The sequence below is a fragment of the Macaca thibetana genome, chromosome X (genome assembly GCF_024542745.1).
Source record: "Macaca thibetana thibetana isolate TM-01 chromosome X, ASM2454274v1, whole genome shotgun sequence".
NCBI classification, from domain to species: domain Eukaryota; kingdom Metazoa; phylum Chordata; class Mammalia; order Primates; family Cercopithecidae; genus Macaca; species Macaca thibetana.
Window position 1 is genome coordinate 16,533,869 of NC_065598.1, and position 20,462 is coordinate 16,554,330.

The following is a 20,462-nucleotide window of genomic DNA, read 5'->3' on the forward strand; positions in this document are numbered from 1 at the left end:
ACGTCTGTGTCTTCCAGCTGTTTAGGACATAAGCACTACTGCTATGGAAGAAAGGAAACCTAATTTCCCATGCCTTGTCCGTTTTCTGGAAAGGGCATGGCGTGGTGTGGGCACCACACTTGCCCCAGCCTTCTGGCGAAAAAACACCACGACCTTCCCCGCTCCCCGAAAAGAGCTTTTCTCCAGTTGGGTCTAGATGCGCCCTTCCCAACCAGGGCGGATGGCCAAAGACTCCGCTCCCTTGCAGGGTAGGCTTGGAAAGGCACGGGGCTCGCCTTCCTGGGCAGCGGAGCAGGTGACGCGCGGAGGGCAGGCAGCGCGCTGGGTTAGTTACCTGGCGCTGGGCGGGGCAGGCGGGAGGCGGGGGCGGGGCCGCGGTGAGATCTCAGGCTGTGATTGGGCCGCTCCGCGCCTGTCTCCATGTGCCGCGCAGCTGAGGCACAACATTCAAGCCCGGGGGCGGGGCCGGCGCGCGCCGGGAGGAAGCGGCCGCGCGGCAGCTGCGGGGCGTGGGGGTGGCGGCGGCGTCGGCTGAGGCCGAGGAGCCGGTGGCTGTGGCGGACGCAGCGGCACCCCAGCTAGGGACAGGGCTCCGTCGCGCCCCCTTGCTGGTCCCATGGAGGCGGCAGCGGCGGCGGCGGCGGGTGGGGGCTGTGGCTCCGGGCCGCCACCGCTGCTGCTGAGCGAGGGCGAGCAGCAGTGCTACTCCGAGCTCTTCGCGCGCTGTGCCGGCGCCGCGGGCGGGGGCCCCGGGTCTGGGCCTCCCGAGGCCGCCAGAGTCGCCCCCGGCACGGCCACTGCAGCCGCCGGCCCAGTGGCTGACCTGTTTCGGGCGTCGCAGCTGCCAGCCGAGACGCTGCACCAGGTGGGTCCCTCCGCCTCTTGTCCCTGCGGGTCTGTGGGGCAGTGTCTGCGGGGGCGGAGGTTGCGAGTGGGGCGACAGGGCTGCCCCCAGGGACCCGGAGGCCTCGGCCAGTTGTCAGAGAACTCTGCAGCCGGGGATGGCGGCGACGCCCTTGTACCCGGGGGACACCAGCCTCCTCCGCAGCTCAGCTCCTCGCCCAGTCAGTGCTGGGTGCGCGCTCCCCATCTTCCTTCCCTGAGACTGTCTGACATTCCCTCCCCTCCCCCGGCCATTTCTGGGGTTCTGCAGCCGCCCAGACCCAAAGTTTGCCCTGTTCTGGAAGTGGTGTTTGTTTTGGCTGCTGCCTGGTTTAACCTCTGCTCGCTGCTCCTGCCCCTCCCTCTCCTGAGTGGGCTGTCAGGGTGCCTTGCTGGGATTTGAACCTGAGGGGTGTGTGTGTCTGTAGGGTTGAAGGCCCAGGGCTGAATGTTGTCCTCTGTATGTAGTTGTGATATATACGTATCTACAATATGTAATTGCCCATAACATATTTCTAAATATTAATATTAAATCAAAAACCTTAATGACAAGTTGCAGAACAGGGACACGGGACTGCAAGAGGACGTTTGTCAAGTGAAAACCAAATTTCCCATTTGAGGCTAGAGGTGGACTAAAGAAGTCCACCATGGGAAACAGCTGTAGTTTCCCATCTATCATTACTTGGACTTGAAATAGAATTGAAAGGTAAGGGGTGTCATAGCTACCACCTTTTGACTGTTCTATACTTGGAAAAGGACTAGGGGATGATACATACCAGACGCTGTGTTTGTTTTGTGCTTTCCTTGGAGCTTGGAGAAAGACTAATTGATAAGCCTTTGTCTGTCATTTCATGTCACCAGCACTTCATGGTGATAAGATTGTTAATATCAGGTTCAAAACGTCAAATGAAGCTTTCCCTAAAAGCAATAGTATGAATGTTATTAACACCAATGGAATATTTAGAGTGGTGAGTGGTATTTTAAAATCTAGTTTCAAAGGAGAACTGAGGGTTTTATGGTTCACTTGCAATGTCATTGTGTTCATACGTATTTTTAAAGAAATTACTTAAGACTGCGTTTTATATTGCTAGAGTGTTTGTACTGCTCTGTGTTTGTGAGCGTAACTTTAAACACTTTGTAATCTTTCACCCTTTTGAATTTGGGATTTCTGAAAATATAATTAGTATTCACAGAACTTAGCATGGCTGTTTGTCCCTAAAAAAGTCCTTGATATACAGACAGTTCTGCCATTGCTGACGAGTAGTTGAGCTGGATCAGGTAAAGAGAAAATCAGTGTCTTAAAACACAAACCATGACTATTACTTGAGGCCCTCAGAATACTCCCGAGCATAACACATTTATTCAATGCTGTAACTGCTTCCCAGCTGAAAGAGGAATAATTGACTGAGGCTATGCAGCAAGTAAGTGACAGCTGGGTACCTATTAAGGCTTATTTTGTTGTCAGTAATGCATCGGATAAGAGGAGGTGGGCATAGTAAATCTGAATATGTTGGTCGATGCCTCCTTAGGAATTGGGAAGAAGGATTTCCTGATGTTAGAACCCATGCTTTCTTGAGGTACATATGGTTTTAAAAGGACCCAAGGCACAGTGCCTGTGCGTGAATGAGATTATATTTTTGATGTCCAGTTGAAATCTGCTTGCAAAAGACTGCTTCAGATACTGGCCAAAGGGGACATCCCTACAGTATTGCTTGGAGTAAATCTTTCAGAGCTTGAAGCTCCCTTATTCAGCCTAGCAAAGCAAAACACATCATCCCCCTTCAATCCAACAAAATTACCATAACTCATTATTCTTGGTACAGGTGAAAATGAACACTGAAGGCATCCCGGACATGTAATCCTAAGAGAGTCAAACAAAGTCAGCAACCAGCAGACCCCTAATTTTCACCCATCACTTTGGTGGTGGTGGTGGTGTGTGTATGCTCCATCCACTTTAATTTGTATTACCCCATCGCTGTATTAGCCATTCTTTAAAACAAACATAGATGTTTTTATCCTTTCCCTGTTAAACAGGAACCTGTAAGTTGAGATTTAAGTGCCCCGACAGGTATAACTGCTCAAATCTTGGAGGCACTAACCAGCCCTGGTATTTTCTATGGTAACAACCAGGTTTTCCTCTTAATAAGCGTACAATTAAGATTACCATAATAATGTTCCAGGAAGAATGAGAATCTTGCAGTCTTACCACAAGTAAATGGTCTATAAAAATATTTATTATTTATTTATTTATTTTTTGAGATGGAGTCTCATTCTTTTGCCCAGGCTGGAGTGCGGTGATGTGATCTCAGCTCACTGCAACCTCCGCCTCCCCGGTTCAAGCGATTCTTCTGCCTCAGCCTCCGGAGTAGCTGGGACTACAGGCGCATGCCACCACGCCTGGCTAATTTTTACATTTTTGGTAGAGACAGCCGTTTGCCGTGTTGGCCAGGCTAGTCTCGAACTCCTGACTTCAGGTGATCCATCCACCTTGACCTCCCAAAGTACTGTGATTACAGGCGTGAGCCATCGTGTCCGGCCTTAACATATTTTTTAATAGGCTATTTTTTTTTTTCAGAGCAGTTTTAGGTTCACAGCAAAATTTAGCAGAGTACCCATATATCCCCTGCCCTGACACACCAGTAGCTTTCCCCACTCTCAACATCCGGCACCAGAATAATAGAGTTTTTACAATCAGTGAACCTACATTGACACATCATTATTCCCCAAAGTCTATATATTAGGGCTCACTCTTGGTGTTGTACATTCTGTGGGTTTGGACAAATGTATAATGACATGGATCTACCATTGTAGTATCATACAGAATAGTTTCACTGCTCTAAAAATCTGTGCTCTATCGATTCATCCCTCCCTCTCCACTAACATGTGGCAATCACTGATTTTTTTTTAACTGTCTCCATAGTTTTGCCTTTTTTTTTTTTTTTTTTTTTGAGACAGAGTCTCACTCTGTCGCCCAGGCTGGAGTGCAGTGGCGGATCTCAGCTCACTGCAAGCTCCACCTCCTGGGTTCACGCCATTCTCCTGCCTCAGCCTCCCGAGTAGCTGGGACTACAGGCGCCCGCCACCTCGCCCGGCTAGTTTTTTGTATTTTTTTTTAGTAGAGACGGGGTTTCACCGTGTTAGCCAGGATGGTCTTGATCTTGTGACCTCGTGATCCGCCCGTCTCGGCCTCCCAAAGTGCTGGGATTACAGGCTTGAGCCACCGCGCCCGGCCAGTTTTGCTTTTTTAAGAATGTCATATAGTTGGAGTCATACAGTATGTAGACTTTTCACATTGGCTTCTTTCATGTAGTAATATGCACTTAAGATTCCTCCATGTCTTTTTATGGTTTGGTGGCTCATTTCTTTATAGTGCTGAATAATATTCCATTGTCTGGATGTACTACAGTTTCACCTACTGAAGGATATCTTGGTTGCTTCCAAGTCTGGGCAATTATGGATAGACCTGTTATAAACATCTGTATGTAGGCTTTTTTGTTACATGCAAGATATAAGCTTTTGACTCATTTGGGTAAATAGCAAGGGGGCATGATTGCTAGATTGTGTGGTAAGAGTATATTTAGTTTTATAAGAAACTGCCAGACTGCCTTTCAAAGTGGTTGTACCATTTTGCATTCCCATCAGCAATGAATTGGTCTCTTTACAGAGTATTTATTTTCCTTTGCTGACTTATTTTAACAGCAGGATTCCAGCATTAGGTGGAAAACATATGAGTTTCTGATGTGTGTCAGGTACTATCCTAGGTGCTGAGGTTATAATAGTGAATCCAACATAATCTCTGTCTTCATGGAGCTTATGTTCCCATGCAAATGTTTTTACACTTCAGAGTTTTTATTTGGTTGAGAAAAGACTTGAAATATAATATCCAAAAATAAAATGTCAGCCTGGTGCTGTGGCACACGCCTGTAGTCCCAGTGCTTTGGGAGGCCAAGGATGGGAGGATTGCTTGAGGCCAGGACTTTGAGATCAGCCTGGGTAACATAGTGAGACCCTGTCTCTACACAAAATAAAATAGCCGGGCACGGTAGCATGCGCTGGTAGTCCTAGCTACTCTGGAGGCTGAGGCAGGAGAATTGCTTGAGCCTGGGAGTTCAAGGTTATAGGGAGCTATGATCGCACCATTGCTCTCCAGCCTAGGCAACAGAGCAAAACCCTGTATCAAAATAAAGTAAAATAAGCCTGTCAAACCCAAACCAAATACGTTGTCAAACCGCGACCTGATTCTCACCACGCACTATGCCTTCTAGTGAAATGCTGGCCTTTGAATACCAACAAAATACTTCATAACCTGGGAAACCAACTACTCTAACATTTGTTGCTCTGTCTTGAAATACTAAACAAAACCATTACCTGTTCATAGACATATTTTCTTTTTCTAATTTAAAAGTGTTCCATTCTGCCATTTTCCACCTAGTGCTAGAATACTGCTCTTAAAACAAGTCAGCACAGGGAAATAAATACTCTATAAAGAGACCAAAAGACCTCTTAAAATAGGCTATGGCCAGGTCCAGTGGCTCACACCTGTAAATCTCAGCACTTTGGGAGTCTGAGGCTGGAGGATTGCTTTAGTCCAGGAGTTCAGTACTAGCCTGGGCAAGATGGCAAAACCCCATCTACACACACACACCCCCTCTACCTACCTCTCTCTGGGGCATGCCTGTAGTCCCAGCTATTCTGGAGGCTGAGGTGGGAGGATCCCTTGAGCCCAGGAGTCTGAGGCTGCAATGAGCCATTATGACACTACAGCACCCCAGCCTGGGTGAGAGAGTCAGACCCTGTCTCATTAAATAAATAAATAAATAAATAAATAAAATATCTACCTTAAAGCAGCAAGTTTTGTATTTGATGTAATGAATTAACAGACCACTTTATAATATCTATCTTTTAGGATAGTGTCAGTCTCTTGGAATGCTGTGTATATTCGAAGTCATCATTAAAATTGGTTTTCGTTTAAAATATTTTTAACATATACACATCTTATTGGAGTTTTCTTTTAAAATTCAAAAATGAGAACATTATTTTTTCAAAGCCAAGTAACAGAAGAATATATAAAAAAGTCAATTTTGTGTATATCTTTTTACATTTTTTTGTATGCTCATGTAAAACATACATGACTTATGTAATTATACACATATGCTCCAGATCTCATCTGTATTAATTTTTTTATTATACTTTAGTTCTGGGATACACTTGGAGAATGTGCAGTTTTGTTACGTAGGTACACATGTGCCTTAGTGATTGCTTCACCCATCAACGCATCATCTACATTAGGTATTTCTCCTAATGCTATCCCTCCCCTAGCCCTGCACCCCCCAATAGGCCCTGGCGTGTGATGTTCCCCTCGCTGTGTCCATGTGTTCTCATTGTTCAACTCCCACTTATGAGTGAGAACATGCGGTGTTTGGTTTCTGTTCCTGTGTTATTTTGCTGAGAATGATTGTTTCCAGCTTCATCCATGTTGGTTTTCATTTTTATGGTAGTTAATTCTTGGACATTAAGGGGAATAATTATAAAACACTATTGCTTCCATATCAAGGGAAATCAGTGAATGGTTAAAAAAAAAAACCTGATAAGTGTTGTCTGATTGTTTAAGCAGCTTTGATTGAGGTAAATAAGTAAAACAAAGCTGTGGGAAGTAGGAAATATTTTAAAAATCTGTGCGCATGCCCTCACCTTTGGGGAGAAGTCTTTTCTGAAGGCTGTCTTCTGATTTTTTGAAGCAACTGTTTAATCATTAAAGAAAATTATAGGTAAAAGACAAATTCTTGTGAACTTTCGCTCATTGCTAGATTATTAGCTAGAACTATTTTTAAAAAATGTAAATGAAACAACTTTATATTTTTACATCTTTAGATCGTATAATTTTATAACTATACTTTAGGGAAATAGAGGCCAGCATATTAAAACAGTAACTAGGGGCTGGGCACGGTGGCTCACGCCTGTAATTCTAGCACTTTGGGAGGCCGAGGTAGGCAGATCAACTGAGGTCAGGAGTTGAAACCAGCCTGGCCAACATAGCGAAACCCCATCTCTACTAAAAATACAAAAATTAGTTGGGTGTGGTGGCGCATGCCTGTAATACCAGCTACTCAGGAGGCTGAGGCAGGAGAATTTTTTGAACCAGAGAGGCGAAGGTTGCAGTGAGCCGAGATCACGCCGTTGCACTCCAGCCTGGGGGACAAGAGTGAAACTCCATCTCAAAAACAAACAAACAGACCAAAACAAACACACACACACATAACTAGGATTAACTCTATGCTGTTTTAGATTGACAGTGTTACTTTTTTCTAAAAGAGAATGAATGCCAGCAGATGTAGGAAGTACCAGAGCTAAACCATTGCCAGGTTAAAAGGAGTACCTCTGCATAATAGTTACTTGTTGACTCTTTTGTAATAAAATATTTCAGGCATGTAAAACTAGAGAGTTACCCAAGAAATAACTGTATATCCACCACTCCGTATAAGTAAAACAGCCCAGCTAGAGTGAAAGCTTCCTATGTCCCCTTCTCTGGTCCCATTCCCTTCCCTCCCTACCCTGGAGGTTACCAGAGTCCTGAACTTGGTGTGAATGACTTGAAGATTTCTTTCTACTTTTATTGTATGTATATGTGGATATATATATTTGTGTATATATAAATCACTAAAAAATATATTATTTTGGATGTCTTTTTAACTTAAGGAATATTGTATTCTGTGTAACCTTCTGCAACTTGCTTTTCCTCCCATTGTTATGTTTTTGGAATTCATCTTGTTGACACATGTAACTTCAGTTCATTTATGTTTCCTTTTAAAAAATCTTTACTACTTACGTTTATAATGACTCATTGTTACAGTGCAGTAGAGACCCTTATGCCAAAGGGAAGTAGGTGGCATGTTTCCTTATTTATATAGAATGTCACATGACTGGGGGACTGTTCGAAACGTGTATGAAAATTTGGAACACCTTCATAGATAGCAGAATGCACACTTACATTCTTGAGTGTGCTAGGGGATGTTTGAGCTAATTAATTAACTTTCATGGGCTTTCTTTTTTCTTCTTTTTTTTTTTTCTTTTTCTTTTTTTTTGAGACAGGGTCTTGCTCTATCACCCAGACTGGAATGCAGCAATCTGATCATGACTCACTGTAGCCTCAACCTCCTGGGCTCAAGCAATCTTCCTGCCTCAGGTCCTGAGTAGCTGGGAATACAGGTGTGCAGCACCAAGCCTGGCTAATTTTCTTTTTAAAAATTTGTTGTGGAGATGGTGTCTCATTATATTGCCCAGCCTGGTATCAAACTCTTGGGCTCAAGTGATCTCCCGCCTCAGCCTCCCAGAGTGTTGAGATTACAGGTGTGAGCCACCACACCCTGCCATTTTTCATCTTTTTAAAAATGGAACATCTTAAATAAGCAAGTAGATAGAATAATGCATTAAACCCTGCTGCACTTGCCACTCAGGCTCAACAGCTGTCAATGTGTGGTTAATTCTATTCCATCTACATTTCTATCTTTGTTCCCTCTCCCCTTTGTCATCCTGAAGCAAGTCTCAAACATCATATGGTTCATAGGACTTATCTTTAAGGAAGAAACCAGGGTGGGAAGAAGGGAATGGAAACATGCAGGGGTTTAGGTTGGCCAGAAAAGGTACCTGTGGCCTATGGTCAAATGGCAAGACTGATAATGGTTCAATACTGTCAAGCCTTTGGCTGTCCTGGAGATAGACATGCTTGAGAACTGATTTAGAATAGTTGGGAAACCTGTAGGGAGATTGAAAAAGTAACCAACTGAAGACCAGGAATACAAGATGGATTTGAACATTGTTCTGGTTTCACACCCCTAAGTAGGGGCTGTCTATTTTAAGGGTGTAGATAATTGGTTTTGAGGAAATCTTGGGTTGTTTTGCTAATTATTTATAACTTTTTTTTTTTTTTTTGAGACAGAGTCTTACTCTGTCACCCAGGCTGGAGTACAGTGGCACAAGCTCGGCTCACTGCAACCTCTGTCTCCCAGATTCAAGCAATTCTCCCTGCCTCAGCCTCCCGAGTAGCTGGGACTACAGGCGCCCGCCACCATGCCTGGCTAATTTTTATATTTTTTAGTAGAGACGGGGTTTTGCTATGTTGGCTAGGCTGGTCTTGAACTCCTGACCTCAGGTGATCTGCCCACCGTGGCCTCCCAAAGTGCTGGGATTACAGGTGTGAGCCACCGCGCCTGGCCTATTTATAACTTTAAAAAGAGGGTTTGGTTCCTTTCCAGGGTTTTTCAAACTTTCTATTTGTTTCGTATAGGCAAGTTTCTCATGTTTTGTATTTATGGCATTCTATTATTCATACTTATCTATTGGTGGGCAACTAACCAACCTGGGGTGCTCAGGACTGAAGGATTTCCTGGGGCATGGAACTTCAGTCTTCAGACAGTCCTAGGCAAACTGGGATGGTCACCCCCTCTCTTGGTTGCTGCATTCATTATCTATTGCTCTTTAATGAATTACCACAAACTTAGCAGCTTAAAGCAGCACACAGTTATTATCTCCCAGTTTCTGTGGCTCGGGAGTCTGGACATGGCTCAGCTGGGTCCTCAGCTCAGAGTTTCATAAAGTCACAATCAAGGTGTCTGGAGCTTGGAGACCTCTGTGGAGGTCCAACACTTGGTTGCAGAATTCAGTTCCTTGTGATTTTAGAACTGAGGCTCTCAACTTTGAGGCCTCCTGCAGTTCCCTCCACATGGCTTTCTCCATAGTCAATTCACAACATGGCTGTTGGCTTCTTCAAGGCCAGCAGGAGAGTGTCTCTCTCCAGTCAGCTCAGACAAGTGGCATCCCATCACCTTTGTCATAGTCCATTAGTTAGAAGCAAGTCACAGGTTCTGTCTCCTCTCAAGGGGAGAGGATTATACAAAAGAACAGATACCAGGAGGTGAGAATTTTGCGGGGGACACCTTGGGATCTTTTCACCACACTTGCTTTCCAGGATTTGTCTGAAGTAGAAAATTATTCTGTTGAGCCTTTTTGTGGCCAGAATATACATATGTTTTGCTCAGCCACTAATTTAGAATTCCTTTATCTTTTTAAGAAACATTTTCATGCATAATTCATCCTAAGTAGAACTGGCAAATATGTAACTTCTTAGGTGTTTTCAATTTTAGTCTTTAGGCAATTGTTTTTCCTCTTAACTAGTAGGAGGCAGGGGAAAAAAAAGTGGAAAAGCAGATGTGAATGCCCTGCCTGGCTACTCCTGCACGCAGTGCTCTAAAGCAGGCCTTCTCAGCCTGGGTCAGTTCAGGGGTCTGTGAATTTAGGTGTGGAAAAGAACTACATTTTTTTTTTTTTTTTTTTTTTTTTTTACTAACTGCCCTTCCCCCAACTGAGATTGAGCACTTCCTTCTATTATGCATGTAAGCAAAAAACCACAGCAGTTTTTTTTTTTTTTTTTTTTTTTGAGACAGGGTCTTGCTCTGTCACCCAGGCTGTAGTGCAATTTCACAATCTTGGTTCACTGCAGCCTCTGCCTCCTGGGCCCAAATGATCCTCCCATCTCAGCCTCCCAAGTAGCTGGGACTACAGGTGCATGCCACCACACCCAGCTAATTTTCGTATTTTTTATAGAAATGGGGTTTTGCCATGTTGCCTAGGCAACAGGGTTCACTGTTTTCGGTCAAATGACAGCAGTGCTGCTGGCAAGTCCATGGTCAGGAGTGAGAGTCCCTCAGGCTGCTGTAGTCCCTCCTCCTCCAGTCTGTCCTGCAGGAAGCTCAGAGTGAATGGATGCTCAGCTGTTTCCTCTGAGACCTCACCAGGGACAGTTCCTATAGTCCCCGCTCTGAGCTCTGCTCCTGACCATTTTATCTGGCCCTCTCAGCTGTGCTTCACTGCAAAGGAGGAAGGACAAGCCCCTCTGGGGCCAGTGCCAGCTGCTTGTTTGGCCTGTTTTATTTACTACTGCTATCTCTACTTCAGAGACTTGGACTAGAACATAGACCTGAAGAAAAAAGTCATTTTAACAGACTTGAGAAACTCAGCCATCCTCATAATATCATTCAGAACCAGGAGAGGACATTATTAACCCTAGGCTAGTAGGAAATGTTCACTTTGACTGAATTCATTTGTAACACTTTGCCACTGGTTTACAAGAAAAATACTTTGATTCCGTCTCCTGGAGGTAGGTAATTATATGTTTCACCTGTGTTAATTTTCCAACTAATTAAAGTGAATCCCATAAATGCCAGCAATTAAGAATTGTTGTTTTTGGCCAAGTGCATGTCTCACGCCTGTAATTACAGCACTTTGGGAGGCTGAGGTAGGCCAATCACTTGAGGCCATGAGTTTGAGGCCAACCTGGGTAAAATAGGGAGACCTTGTCTCTGCAACAAATATAAAAATTAGCCGGGCTTGGTGGCATGTGCTTGTAGTCCCAGCTACTTGGGAGGCTGAGGCAGGAGAATTGCTTGAATCTGGGAGGTAGAAGTTGCAGTGAGCCAAGATTGTGCCACTGTACCCCAGTCTAGGCGACAGAGGCGAGAGTCTGTCTCAAAAAAAAAAAAAAAAAAAAAGGTTGTTTCTTAAGTGCAGACCTTCTGAGATGTGTAATGCTTGCCCCATGCCTTCAAAAGAACATATTTAATACGGTAATCTCTTTGTCTCTCCCTTACTTCAGAGTCAGCCTTGTAAAAAACAGATGATGATACAGCAACAGTTTTTTGCCCTTGGAGGTGTTTGGTGTGCTCTGCTTTTTGAGTTTTTTTTTTTTTTTTTGGCTTTCTTTAAAATTATTTTAAAATGTTTTAACTCCTCTCCTTTGCGTACTCTCTGGTACCCTTATAGTCCCAATACTGAGTAAAGCATGTAAAATTTAGCATGCGGATGTTCGAGTCTCTTTTATTCTTTGTTCTGGATCAAGATGTTTTAGTCTCAGCATGACTGACACTTTGGGGCTGTATCATTCTTTGTTGTGGAGGACTGTCCTGTGCATTGTAGGTTGTCAAGTAACATCCCTGGTCTCTACCCACAAGATGCCAGTAGCTATTGTTGTGATTGTGACAACAAAAAATGTTTCCAGACATTGTCAGATGTCTCCTGGGGGCACAATTTAGTTCTACATATATGATGATAACAACCATGGTAGCAACCGACATTTATTCACTGAATACCATGTATTTGGTTTTATCATATACTTTGTAAAATGTTTGTCATTTAATTCTCACAACTAAACCATAAGATAGTTATTGTATCATCCCCATTTTGAAGAAAGCAAAAGCTGAGGCACTGAGGTTCACTTACTTGCGCAGGGTCACATAGATAAAAGTGACTTCTTGAAATACTTTTCATAATATATATGGGTTGAATCTCAGTCTTAATTGAGGAGACAGACTGAAAAAGGATGTAAAAACAGGAGTTTCCTGATGATATCTCAATTGAGAGGCTATTGCTTTCATAGCGATTCTGTGTAAATGCTGGAATTCTTGCTTAAACGAGGTGATTCCATGGGCATATGTCTGAGTAAAGGACTTGGATCATTTCTAAGAAGCTTCTGTGGCATGGTGAAGCAGAACATAGACAGTCTAGGGCCAAGGATAACTGATAAAACTTTGAAACCAAGGAAGCCATCGGAAATTGGGGTAAGGCTGTGTATCACTCAGGGGCCCACAGGAAATGGCATGCTCAAAGGGTTTTGGTGAAAACAGGAATGTTGAGGCATGAAGGAACTAGCAGCAGGAAGCTATTGCCATCCCTAGACCTAGAGGGGCAAAGGGAGGGAATGTCGTTGCTGGAGCTGTGAAAAGTACTCCCTCTACAGGAACAATAGTCATGAAAGAATACAGCCTTTGCTAGAACTATGGTCAGAGAGGGGCTAATGGGATGAGGGGATGGGGGAGAAGTAACCAATTTCTGTTTCCTGCCCTCTGATTTGCTGCAGTGCCTTTCATTGTTCTAGCCCAACTAGAAGCCAGAGGCAACAGAGCCTGGGTGTTGAAGCTTATTGAGATTAGCCTCTTGGGCTGAGTGGATGAAAAGGACTGAGAGTGGTTCTAGGGGGAAAATAGAGCAACAACCAGCACAGGCTATGAGCAGGAGTGGGAAACACTACCCTGGATCCTAGGGAGGATGGGCCATGGCCAGTGATAGGAGCAATGAAAGTCTTTTTGTGCCAGAAAGAGCCTGGGAATACAGACCTCCATGCAGAGAGGGTTGAATAGGAGTGACTGGTTAATCTGAGATTCTTCCTATTTCTCCAAGGAAGCCTTGAGGAATGTGGGGTTGTCTGTTTGCATTTGGATATGGAAGTATATGTGTGTGTGTATACTTTTATTTATTTTGAGACGGGATCTTGTTCTGTCATCCAGGCTGGAGCACAGTGGCACCATCACAGCTCACTGCAGCCTCTACCTCCTGGGCTTAAGTGGTCCTCCCACCCAGGCCCCCCCAGGTAGCTGGGACCACAGGCATGTACCACCATGCTCGGCTGATTTTTAAGTTTTTTGTAGAGACAGGGTCTCACTATATTCCCCTGGTTGGCCTCACTCCTAGGCTCAAGTGATCCTCCCACTTTGGCCTCCAGAAGTGCTAGGAATAGAGATGTGAGCCACTACACCCAGCCTGTATGTATGCTTTTTGGTCAGAGTGAGGCTTTCCACGAGTTGGAGTGTTTGTCCTTATTCATGACACTGGAAAACATACAACAATGGAGTGACCCTCTTACAGATTCTGCTAGGAGTAGCTACATATGGTGGGAAAGGTTGCTCTGGGAATGGAGATAAATTCAAGGCAGTAGAGAGTGTTTTATAATGTTTGGGGGTATGGCTAAGCATTAGTTTTGCTTTTTCCTTCCCAATAGGATACGATTTCTGTAGCAATTCTTCCTTACCCAAAAATAGCTATATGTGCTCCTGAAAAGTAAAAGCCTGGGACCAGATGGCTTCATGGCTGAATTCTACCAAACATTCAAAGAAGAGATAATACTAATCTTTCTTAAACTCTTCGAAAAAACAGAATTAGAGAGAATACTTCCAAACTCATTTTTTGAGGCCAGCATCACCCTGATTTCAAAGCCAGACAAAAGATACCAAGATACCATAAGAGGAGAAAACCACAGGTCAGTATGTCTGATGAACATATATGCAAAAATCCTAAATAAAATACTAGCAGACCAAATTTAACAACACCTCACAAAGATTATACACCATGACCAAAGTGACACTTATCCCTGAGATGCAAGATTGGTTTAACATATATAAAACAATCACTGTGGCCGGACGCGGTGGCTCAAGCCTGTAATCCCAGCACTTTGGGAGGCCGAGACGGGCGGATCACGAGGTCAGGAGATCGAGACCATCCTGGCTAACACGGTGAAACCCCGTCTCTACTAAAAAATACAAAAAACTAGCCGGGCGAGGTGGCGGGCGCCTGTAGTCCCAGCTACTCGGGAGGCTGAGGCAGGAGAATGGTCTAAACGCGGGAGGCGGAGCTTGCAGTGAGCTGAGATCCGGCCACTGCACCCCAGCCTGGGCGACAGAGCAAGACTGTGTCTCAAAAAACAAAACAAAACAAAACAAAACAAAACAAAACAAAAAAAACAATCACTGTAATACGCCACATTACCAAAATAAGAGATAAAAAACAAGCCAGGTGTGGTGGCTCACACCTATAATCCCAACACTTTGAGAAGCTGAGGTGGGAGGATTGCTTGAGGCCAGGAGTTTAAGACCAGCCTGGGCAACATAGTGAGACACTGTCTCTACAAAAAATTTAAAAAAATGAGGTGGGTATAGTGGCATGTACCTGTAGTCTCTGCTACTTGGGAGGCTGAGGCAGGAGGATCACTGGAGCCAAGGAGTTTGAGGCTGCAGTGAGCACTGATTGTGCCACTGCACTCCAGCCTTGTCAGCACAGCGAGACCCTGTCTCTAAAGAAAAAAAAAAAGAGAACAACCCATGATCATTTCAATACATGTAGAAATAGCATTTGACAAAGTTCAACAGCCTTTTGTGATAAACATTTTCGACAACATAGGTTTAAAAGGGAATTTCCTCAACACATTAAAGACCATTTATGTAGAGTCCACAGCTAATATCATAATCAGTGGGGGAAAACTGAAAACTTTTTTTGTAAGATCCGGTGCAAAGCAAGGATGCCCACTCTTGCCACTTTTATTCAACACAGCACTGGAAGTACTAACATGAGCTACCAGACAATAAAAAGAGATAAAAGGCATCTAAATTGGAAAAGAAGTAGTAAAATTATCCCTTTGTAAATGTTATGATCCTATATGTAGAAAACCCTGGACTCCACAAAAGTCCTCTTAAAACTAAAAAATGAGTTCGGTAAACTTGCAGGATACAAAATCAGCATACAAAAATCAGTTACATTTCTTTGCACCAGTAATAGTCTATCTGAAAAAGAAATCAAGAAAACTGTCCCATTTATGATAGCATAAAAATAATAAAATACTTAGGAATACATGTAATGAAGGAAGTGAAAGATCTGTACATTCAACATTATAAAATATTGATGAAAGAAATTGAAGACACAAAAAATTGGAAAGATATCTCATGTTTATGCATTGGAAAAATTAATAGTGTTAAATTGTCCACACTACCCAAAACAATATACAGGTTTAATGCAATCCCTCTCAAAATACCAATGGCATTTTTCATAGAAATAGAAAAAACAGTTCTAAAATTCATATGGTATGACAAAAGACCTGGAATAGCTAAAACAATCTTTTTTTTTTTTTTTTTTGTGATGGAGTCTCACTCTGTCGCCCAGGCTGGAGTGCAGTGGTGCAATCTTGGCTCACTGCAAGCTCTGCCTCCTGGGTTGATGCCATTCTCCTGCCTCAGCCTCCTGAGTAGCTGGGACTACAGGTGACCGCCACCATGCCCGGCTAATTTTTTGTATTTTTAGTAGAGACAGGGTTTCACCATGTTAGCCAGGATGGTCTCGATCTCCTGACCTCATGATGCACCTGCCTCGGCCTCCCAAAGTGCTGGGATTACAGGCGTGAGCCACTGCGCCCGGCCAGCCAAAACAATCTTGAGAAAGAAAAACAAGGTTGGAGGCATCACACTTCCTTATTTCAGATTATAATACATTATAAAGCAGTAGAAATCAAGATAGTATATCCTGGCATAAAAACAGACATATAGATGAATAGAATAGAACAGAGATCCGAGAAATAAACCCAAGTATATACAGTCAACCACCAAGGAGACACAGTGGGGAAAGGATAGTCTCTTCAATAAATGATATCGGGAAAACTGGATATTCACAAGCAAAAGAATGAAGCTGGATGCTTATATACAAAAATCAACTCAAAATATGTTTTTAAAATATACATTTTAAAACAAAACAGATTTTAAAACAAAATCTCACAATGGAAAAGAAGACCTAAATGTTAATAACTCAAACCATTGAACTCCTAGAAGAAAACATAGGGGAAAAGCTCCTTGATATTGGCCTTGGCAGTGATTTTTTGGATATCACACCAAAAGCACAGGCAACAAAAGCAAAAATAAACAAGTGGTACTACATCAAACTAAAAGACTTCTGCATGACAAAGGGAACAATCCGCAAATAAAAGGACAGCCTATGGATTAGGAGAAAATATTTGTGACACACAGATATATATATCTATATATCTATATATATGTTAATATCAAAGGATATTAACATATATAAGGAGTTAATGTCAAAAATATATAAGGAACTCCCAGAACTCAATGGTAAGAAAACGAATAACCCGATTAAAAAATAGGCAAAGGACTTGATTATTCATTTTCCCAAAGAAGCCATACAGGTTATGAAAAGGTACTCAATATCACTAATCATCAGGGAAATGGAAATCAGAACCACTATGAGATATCAGCTCACACCTTTTAGAATGGCTATTAGAAAGACAACAGATAACAAATGTTAGGGTGTGGAGAAAAGAGAACCCTTTTATACTTTCGTAGATTGGTACAGCCATTATGGAAAACGGTATAGAAGTTCCTGAAAAAATTAAAGGTAGAACTACCATATGATCCAGCAGTTCCTCTGCTGGGTATGTACCTAAAGGAAATGAAGTCAGTGTGTCAAAGAGATGTCTACACTCCTGTGTTCATTGCAGCATTATTCACAATAGCCAAGATATGGAAACAACTTAAGTGACTGTTGATGGATGAGTGGCTAAAAATATCATGGCATACACACGCACATGCACAGATGACAGAATATTATTTAACCTTAAAAAAGGATATCCTGCTATTTGTGACAACATGGATGAACTTATGCTAAGTAAAATAAGTGAGACACAGAAGGAAAAATACTGCATAATCTTTTTTATCTAGAACCTGAAAAAAAGAGTCAAATATATAGAAACAGAATAGAACCGTGGTTATCAAGGGTGGGAATGGGGAGGAAATGGGGCGATGTAGGTCAAAGTGAACAAACTTGCAGTGATGTAGGCCCAGTAAGTCTAGAGATGTAATGTACAGCAGGAGGACTGTAGTTAATAATATTGTATTGTATATGGAAAATGTGCTAAGAGTAGATTTTAGGTGCTCTTACCTCTTCTCCCCACAAAGGTAACTATGGAAGATGATGAGTATGTCAGATTGCTTGCTGATAGTAATCATTTCACTATGGATATGTATATCAAAGCATCATGTCATACACGTTAAAGTTATGCCATAAAAATAGCTATATGTGGGCCAGGCCAGGCATGGTGGTTCATGCCTGTAATCCCAGCATTTTGGGAGACTGAGGTAGGAGGGTTGCTTGAGGCCAGGAGTTTAAGACCAGCCTGGGCAACATAGTGAGAAACCCGCCTCTCCAAAAATGTGTTTGAAAATTAGCGGTGTGTGGTGGTGCATGACTGTGATTCCAGCTACTCGGGAGGCTGAGGCAAGAGATTTGCTTGAGCCTGGGAGGTCGAGGCTGCAGTGAGCTGCAATTGCACCACTGCACTCCAGCCTGGGTGACAGAGTGAGACCCTATCTCTTAAATAAAAAAAGATTAAAAAATAGCTGTATGTGTATATGTATACATTCAGGATTTGTTCTATTTGTTTTCTTTTTCTTTTTTTCTTTTTTCTTTTTTCATAGGCAGTGGTCAATGGCATAAGGTTTTTTTTTTTTTTTTTTTTTTTTTTTTTTTGAGACAGAGTCTCGCTCTGTCGCCCAGGCTGGAGTGCAGTGGCGCCATCTCGGCTCACTGCAAACTCCGCCTCCCGGTTTACGCCATTCTCCTGCCTCAGCCTCCCGAGTAGCTGGGACTATAGGCACCCGCCACCTCACCTGGCTAGTTTTTCATATTTTTTAGTAGAGATGGGGTTTCACCGTGTTAGCCAGGATGGTCTCGATCTCCTGACCTCGTGATCCACCCGTCTCGGCCTCCCAAAGTGCTGGGATTACAGGCTTGAGCCACCGTGCCCGGCCTGGGATTTCTTTATACATTGCTCAAATCCACTAAGGCTCTATTGAGCAAACCATGCCTTAAAAATCTTACAATCCTCTTCATATATTTTAAAGGCAAATGCAAAGAAATAGCTTTGTTCTGTTTTGCATTCTTCATGGGTTAACATATCTTCTGGAAAACTTGTTGCTATGGCAATGGGATATTATCTACCTCGGTAATGTACTACATAAAAATAGCTCTTTGTGTTTGAGAATGATGTTAGTGACAGGTGGTTGGGTGAATGTATAGTAGGCTGCCTTGTCAAGAATAGTTTCCCAACATTCCTTTGTTTAAAGTTGTGAAATCAAAATGAGTATTAATTTTTTTCTCTCTCAAAATGTAATTTTATCTGGAAAAGGCAGGCAGTGGTGTTCTGTTTAATTATGAATTACAAGCCTTCCTTTGCAGGTCAGGTCAATATGATGATTGAAGCCACCTCTCACTGTAATAAGTAAACGACTTCTCTACTCTTTGTGTCAGGGTGTGCAGCACAAGGTTGTGCTGGGGGGCTGGTAGGGATAATTTTCCCATTCTTGAACACATGGTTCTTCCTGAGCACCTCTTATAAACCAAGAAGTAGAAAGCGGTCAGGTGGAAGAGATGAGCTCTGAGCTGTTAATCAAATCTGAATTTCTTGTAGGTTCTTAGGTGGAACAGTTCCTTGGGAAAGGTCAGATTTCCATGTTGCTTTTAGTATTGACTTCACACATGTAGCCAAGGATAGAATCTGACGCAAATCTTAATTTTTCCTTTGAAAAATCCTTTGGGCAATTTCTTAGAGCAGTAACTCTCAAACATTTTGTCATCATCGTCTCACCTTTCTTCTACTTATCAAAATGAGTATTGATTTAATTGTAATGAGTAAATAACAGCTTCCTGCTACTGAAATGAAATTTATTATAGCTTTGAGAATTTGAGAGACCCTCTTAAGAAAATACCACAGCTGGAAATTTGAGACCTAAAAGTAATACAGTTTCAGTATCCCATATCTGAAATGCTTGGTATCAGAAGTGTTTTGGATTTTGGATTTTTTCAGACTTTGGAATATTTGCATTTACATAATGAGATATCTTGGGGATGGGACCCAAGTCTAAACACGAAATTCATTAGTGTTTTATATATACCTTATACACATAGCCTAAAGGTAATTTTATACAATATTTTAAATAAGTTTGTGCATGAAACAAAGTTTCGACTGTGTTTTGACTATGACCTGTCACATGAGGTCAGGTATGGATTTTTTCTTTTGTGACCTCATGTCAGCACTCAAAAACTTTCACATTTTGGAGCATTTTGGATTTCAGATTAGGGATGCTTAATCTGCAGCTCTAATTCTGATATGCATGGTACTACTGCAGAAATGGAACCATTGCCTTTGTCTTTTCTGTTGGAGTCAGTATGGATATCTTGCTACTAATAATATCAGAATAAAGTGTTGAGTGGTTTGCTGGGTGTCCAATACTACTTTTAGAACATTTTATGTATTAACTCATTTATTCCTATAAACATTCTTGACAGTTTTTGTGACTATTTCCCAGATGAGGCGTACTTGTTAGCATGCCTTTCTGTTTCTGGTGAGTAAATATTCTTCTGTATTGGAAGACTTGCTTAGTGGTATGTTGAAGTGTTCTTCATATTGAAAGCATTCTTCTATCAGGAGTTGACACAATTCAGCCTGTGGGCCAAATTCATCCTGCCACCCATTTTTTGTATGTTTTATAATCTAAGAATGGTTTCTGCAGTTTTAAATGGTTGGGAAAAAATAAAAAGAATAATTTGTGATGTGAAAATTACATGAAATTTAAATTTCGGTTTCCATAAACAGTTTTATTGGAACACAGCCACATTCATTTGTTTACATATTGGTATGGCTGCTTTTGAACTACAGTGGCGGAGTTGAGTCGTTGTAGTAGAGACCATATAGCCCCCAGACCCTAAGAAAAAGTTTGCCAATCCCTTCTCTATATTCTTCTATATCTAGAATGGCAGATGGTCCTCAATAGTAATAGCAGATTGGTCAGGTGTCGTAGCTTATGCCTGTAATCCCAGCATTTTGAGAGGCCAAGGTGGGATGATCAGTTGAGCCGGAGTTCAAGATCAGCCTGGGCAACACAGTGAGACCTAGCTCTACAAAGATTAGCCAGGTGTGATGG

General features: G+C 42.5%; 1 protein-coding gene across 3 annotated transcripts in view; it reads left to right on the top strand.

Moving 5' to 3' along the window:
* The first annotated feature begins 628 nt into the window (after positions 1 to 628).
* Positions 629 to 20,462, top strand: part of REPS2 (RALBP1 associated Eps domain containing 2) — a 200,542-nt gene continuing 180,708 nt past the window's right edge. The window contains exon 1 of one of the 3 annotated variants that reach the window (XM_050777643.1): positions 629 to 865. The gene's annotated coding sequence lies outside the window, so the exon portion shown is untranslated. The remainder of the gene's footprint in view (positions 866 to 20,462) is intronic. The other 2 variants (XM_050777646.1, XM_050777637.1) reach the window with 2 other exon arrangements.